Consider the following 6,849-nt stretch of genomic DNA (forward strand, 5'->3'; position numbering starts at 1 on the left):
AAACGCCCTTGGTTGCAGACACGTAAAAATATTTGATCACACAGTGACACAATTTCAATCAATGCTCCCGGTTTTACAAGGTATGGAAGATTAATATCCCTATAAAAATCATACTATTCAACTGGTTGGTGTGGAAAAATAAAATCTTGACTTGGGATAACTTACTTAAGCAAGGATTTCACGGTCCTAGCATATGCATTTTTTGTAGAAACTCACCTAAAAATGTTGATCACATTTTCTTTCAATGCCCATATACTACTCACATCTCAGGGATGATCGCTAGATTTTGGCACTACCCTTGTATCTTGAATTCAAATCTACATGACTTGATTACACATTGGAATGCTAATTCTACTGAGAAGGTTGTTATTCCACTTTTCACAAATTGGGAAATCCGTAAAGCCAAGAACTATTACATATTTGAAGGCATTCCTATAGACATATCTAAAATCTGGCACAAGGTGAACAATTGGATGGGAGGATCTCCTCCACCTCTAAAGACAACCAAGAATCTCGATAAGATTAGAGTTTCCCCTTCTATCACTTTGTTAACCGGTTGGTTCAATGGTGCATCACAAAGAGGTATATGTGGTTGTGGTGTGGTTCTTATGCTGGACAAACATACTCGATACAAACTCTATTGGCAGGGAAGCCCAGGCACTAATACAAGAGCATAAACTATGGCTCTCTAGGGACTACTCTAGTTCATTACAAAAATGAGGTGGCTCAACATAAATATATATGGGGACTCAAAATGCCTTATTGGAGGTATTCTGGCAGTACATTCATTTGATCCTCCACTACTTGCAAGTTGGATCATGAGGATCAAACAGAGACTTGCGGCCCTCTCCTCATATACTATACAAAATGTATGGATAGAATTCAATATGGAGGCAGATCAACTATCTAAGAAAGGCCTACAAGGACAATATGGGTGGATGCATTATAAACACTTCATGGACCAGAACATTCTCGAGGAAGGAGATATCAGATTGCCATATGGATCCTGTCCTAACTTGTTGGTTTTCATGTTATGGTTGTGAAGTCAGAACAATATGTTTTAGTCTTTTGGTTTCATCACTTATGTTTACTTGATGTTGTGGGAGTAAGTTTTTCAGTATGCATTCTGATTACTATTTGTATATGTATGGATGGAATCACTGCTTTCTTGCACATAGAAGGTCGTCACACATTTTGAACAATTTCAGCTGCATGGAGACATATTCGGATATATGTACTGGTCTTTAAATATAATAGTAAAAACTAGTGTTTTTTCCCTCTGAAAAAATAAAAAATAAAATAAAAAATCAATATTAAATTTTATTAAATGGATATAAAATTAAAAATATATATTTATTCTATATCAATACGTTTATTTTGGAAGAAGACTTTCAGAATTTTAATTTAATTTTCACTAAATATTAGACAGATAGAAGGGATTTAACTTTCTTACAATATTTTTTAATTGTAGTCATATATCAAAGATTGAGATATTAGTTATATTTTATCTATCATTTTAATTAAATTGATAAATTAAAAAAATGTCATACCAATAAGTTTCATATAAGTTATGGCTTTTTAGAAATGGTATTGATAAACCACATTATTGGTCCATGGTATTACAACAAAGTCTATTTATAAATTAAGAATCTCATAATAAAGTGAATATATATATATATATAATTCATTATATTAATTATTTTTATATATAATAATAATAAGTGATTAATATCTAAAATGTTTTAAATAATTTTTTTCTTTTAACAAGGCAGCATAGCTAGCATTCCTTGTCGCTTAATTTAATTATTGAATTTTGAAAAGTATGAACGAATTCCTAGATTTAAATAAGGGCTTAGTTTAATATAGTTAAATCAAAGTTAAAAACAATAAAGATATAATGGAAATTGGTCCATTTTGCCAGAAAAATCTCATGTGCAGTGGACTATACCATAGATATAGATAAAGTAGTATTCATGGTGTAGCTCTGTTACAATGATCTGTTATTGAATGTTAGTTTTTCTATGCTAATTTCAATTACAGATTTATAAATAAATGCTTGTTCATTGCTTCCTGTGCATAGGTTTCCTTAGGTTGTTTGGTGATTGTAAACAGGTAAATTACATCAAGTTTAATCTCTCATTCGTTAGAAAATTAGCTTAAAAGACAAGTGTTGAACAACAACAATAAAAAGTATAGCAAACCATCAATTGAACACTTTAACACAGTGTTTTGATGAAGGAGTTCACACCCCTCCTGGGCTACATCTCCTTGGTCCAACTTCCATGGCTTGGGCCTCTGTATTAGCTCAATATGGCAAAAAAATTTGTTTACAAAGCTCTACTACTCGTGATAGCTGCACCAATGTGTTAAAAATGTCAAAATTAGCTAGGAACACATTTTCCTTAGCTCAATTTGGTCGAAAAATGCTCCAGTTATAGCTCAAACACGTTTTCCCTAGAAATCCTCCTCCAAATTTGGAAGAACTTCAGTTAAGGCCACCAATTCTGGAGTTGGCCCCAAAATTGTCAGAACCCCCAAACTAAACTAGAGTTTAATTAGCGCTAATCCACGGATTAATTAAGCGTTAATCCGAGTTTAACGCGTTTTAACGTGCAGTTAACGATAACTGTTTAGTCATAGCTTTCGAAGTGGTCACATGTGGCGTTTTCTAGCACGGTTTTCCCTAATAGTTCCGAAACCGTAACCCTGATTGTTTTTGTGGAGGTGACACATGTCGTGAGTAAAAATCGCACTGCCTGCCGGGTTAATTAACCACCACCTAACTGTAACCCTAACCTGGCGGTTTCCGTAGTGATGTCACATGGTGACATAAACTGTTGCAATTACGGTTTATGTTAGAGCCACCGGAGGTTATGTTAACTATAACCGCCAACGATTGGTGTTCACATGGGGAAGGTTGGCACACAGAATTTTTGCCCCCTAACTGACAACCCTTAACATTTTACAGTTCAAATATGTGTGGTGAAGTATAGGGGTAAGCAACATGCGGTAGCAGAGATGGTGGAGAGTCTTAGTTGTGAAGGGGATGTCGCGGGGTCGAACCGCGGTGCCTCCATAAAATAATTTCCACTGTGTCAAGCTCGGTCCTTTGGGGAGGGACATGTGATGGCCTCCGGGCTTGCCACTTGTCCCCTCCTCATTGGTATGGCTCTAAAACAATCACAATATGCCACGTCACCACTTCTCATACCCCAATAATACTCTGACACTTGGCAAGCTCCAATTGATCCGTTGACCACAGTTGAACTTGCCTAGTCACTTGCCACATCAGTAGTACAGACTACTGACTGTGTAGTGACTCGACATTTTTTTTGCAAATTTTCACATGTTTAGCAAAGCGAACAGAACTCAGTAACTTCCTCATACGAACTCGATTTTCAATGAAATGAGTTGTGTTAGGATCATTTTGCCTAGATGGACGTGGTCGTTCAGATTTCGATCCATTCTAAGAACTTTTATTTTTGAGCTAAATGCTAAGCGCCTGATCATTCCTCCCCACTAGATGCCTTTTGAACCCCAAAATATACTATCAATTGTTCAGCATGTGAGGGTACAACTCCCTCACCTTCTCAATCTGCAACCATTTGGCTTTAGAAGGCTTTTGTCCCTTGAGTCTCACTCTAAGGTATTCGACATTCCTCCCTTCGAAGTCCTGGTTCTTCTGTCAAGTATGAGATCCTGCTAAAGTTAATCAAGATATTATGGCGAGAAATCATCTATTGATGGAAGCTGAACATGCTCTCCTTGATCATCAATGAAAGGAGGCTCAAACAATCTCCAATTCTCAACATTAACAACAGAGTGTATTTGCATATAAGGAGGAAAATCAAGCTTAAATGCATTGTTACCAATCTTTTCCAGGGTTTTAAAAGGACCATAACGGATTGGCTTAAGCTTTTTACCTTCCCCTTGAAGTCTCTCTTTGCTAATATATAACCAAACTTTGTCTCCAACTTGAAATTTGTGATCAACCCAGTGTTTGTCATGCCTTGCCTTGTAGTTTCTTTGACTCTTTTCTAACTGTTCCTGCACTGTATGATGTATCAACTTAATTTTCTCTATGAACTTCCTTGCCTTATCAATTTCATTGTGACCATCGATGGCGACATCTTTCTAAAATATGAAGTCCAATGGCGATCTTTGCAAGTACCAAAAACATGCCTCAAATGGCGATGTGTTTGTGGAAGAATGCTTTGCCCTGTTGTATGCATGTTGTATGTAATGCAATTGTTCATCCCACAACTTGGGATGTTTGCTGCAATATCCTATAAGAAGATGAATGAATATTATGTTGACCACCTCGGTTTGTCCATCTGTTTGCAGATGAAAGGATGTACTCTTCTTTAACTTTGTGTCCATCATGTCCCACAAATTTGACCAAAAATTCCCAGCAAATTGAGAATCTCGGTCACTTACAATGGAAGTAGGAAGACCAAAATGAACCCAAATGTTTTGGAAGAAAAGATGAGTTGTTTGTTCAGCTATAATTTTCTTTTTACATGGTGTTAGTATGCACATATTGCTGAACCTGTCTACAACTACATACAAGTGATCACGACCTTTCCTTGACAATGGAAGACCTCCTACAAAATCCATTGAGATACTCTCCCATGGACATGAAGGTACTGGAAGTGGAGTGCACAATCCTAGCTTCCTATTACTAGGCTTACTAGTTGCACACAAAGAACATCCTCTTATGAAACGAGATACATTATCAAACATGCGTGGCCAATAACAATACCTTTGGAGATTTGCTATTGTCTTGCCTACACCAAAGTGTCCAGCAATAAATTAAATGTGCACCTTCCTTATGATATTGTTTCTTTCTCCCTGTGGAATACACAACTTTCCCAAATGATACAACAAAATATTATGTACATGATAATCCAACACTTCAATTTGGTTTCCCTGGCTCAAGCTTGCATACACATCTTGGAAGTCATTATTGTATGCATATTTCTCAATGTAACTTTCATGCAAAACAAAATTATGCTTGAGTATAACAAATGAATTTATAATAGGCCTTGAAATCATATCAACTACCTTATTGTAGATTCCTTTTTTGTACCTGAAAACCAAATGAAAATGTTGTAGAAAACCCATTCATCTGAAATGTCATGACTTATGCAACTTTGACTGTGCCTGTAAATACTGCAATGGTTGATGGTCGGTATGGATAATGGTCTCCTTCCCCATCAAGTAGTGTTTCCATTTTTTGACACATGTTGCATAAGAACTGCTCCCATGGCGTAATCACTAGCATCCATTTGAATCTCAAATGGCTGCCTAAGATCCAGAAGAGCCAATACTAGTGTTGAACTGATCTTTTGCTTCAAAGCATCAAATTCTTTCTGCTGTACATCTCCCCAATGGAAGACTTTCTTGACACTTGTCAATGCATGTAATGGAGCTGCAATGGAAGAAAAATTAGCAATAAATTTCCTCCAATATTGTGTTGCCCCTAAAAAGCTTCTTACCTCTGTAACTGTATTAGGCTTGGGCCAATTCAGAATGACCTCAACTTTAGAGGGGTCGATCTTCAGCTCACCTCCTCCAACAATGTGTCCCAAATACACTAAATAAGTCTTGCCAAATTCACACTTCGACATCTTTAAAAACAACTGTTCTTTTCTCAAGACATCAAGTACTTTGTTTACATGCAAGACATGTTCATATCTAGATTTACTGAATATGAGTATATCATCTAAGTACACAATGACAAAGTCATCTAGAAATGGTCTCAATGCATCATTCATTACTCTCATGAAGGTAGCTGGAGCATTTGTAAGACCGAAAGGCATAACAAGCCACTCAAACAATCATTGTTTAGTTTTAAATGAGGTTTTCCAAATGTCTTCTTCAACTATTCTAACTTGATGATAACCACTTCGTAAGTCTAACTTAGTGAAATACTTTTCATACCTCAACTTATCAAGAAAATCATCAATTCTTGGTAGTGGATAATGATTCTTTACCGTGATTTTGTTCAATTCACAGAAATCCATACACATACGCCAAGTCATGTCCTTTGGTACCAAAACAATGGGCGAACCACATGGCGAAGTAGATGGGCATATGATACCTTTGTTCAACAATTCTTGAATTTGCTTCTTGATTTCCATGCTCTCCATAATCGACATGCGATACATGCCAATGTTTGGAAGTGGAACATCCTGATCCAACTGTATCTCATGTTGAATTCCCCTCTTGGGAGGTAACCCCTTTGGTTCCTGAAACATCTCGCCATGCTTGCTTACCACATCAAACAAATCAGATTTCAATTTGTCATCACAACCTTCAAAAGATTCATAATCAATATCATTCTTTTTCTTGATCATGAGAATCAAAAAAAAATTTACTTGCATTTACTAGTCTCTTCATTTGCCTTGCATTAACCAAAGAAATGTTCAGCTTTTTGCGATGGGCTCTCACAATGTACTCCACCCCATTCTTGAGAAATAAGTATTTGTTTTTATGGCGCTAAAATACTTCTTTCCTATCCTACAAATATGGACTACCCACAATGATTCCTAAGATGTCAAGTGGAACTACATCTAACTCAACTTCATCAATGAACTTTTCAGTAATTGCGAACTTGAATAAACACTTCCTTGTAACCTGTAAATTTTCATTATTAACTATCCAACCCAATGGATATGGCTTATGATGAGGTACAGTTTCAAGGTTGAGATTTTTTACCAAGTCTTATGAAGTTAAGTTTGATTGTGACCCACTATCAATTAATGCATCAATATTTGTATGATTCGAAATTACCCTTACATGAAACAACTCTATTCTTGATTCTTCATTTGGAGTTTTGTTTTGATT

This window comes from Pinus tabuliformis, chromosome 2_2 (assembly GCF_031772625.1).
Source record: "Pinus tabuliformis cultivar Carrire ecotype Pingquan chromosome 2_2, CPIR1, whole genome shotgun sequence".
Taxonomy (NCBI): Eukaryota; Viridiplantae; Streptophyta; class Pinopsida; order Pinales; family Pinaceae; genus Pinus; species Pinus tabuliformis.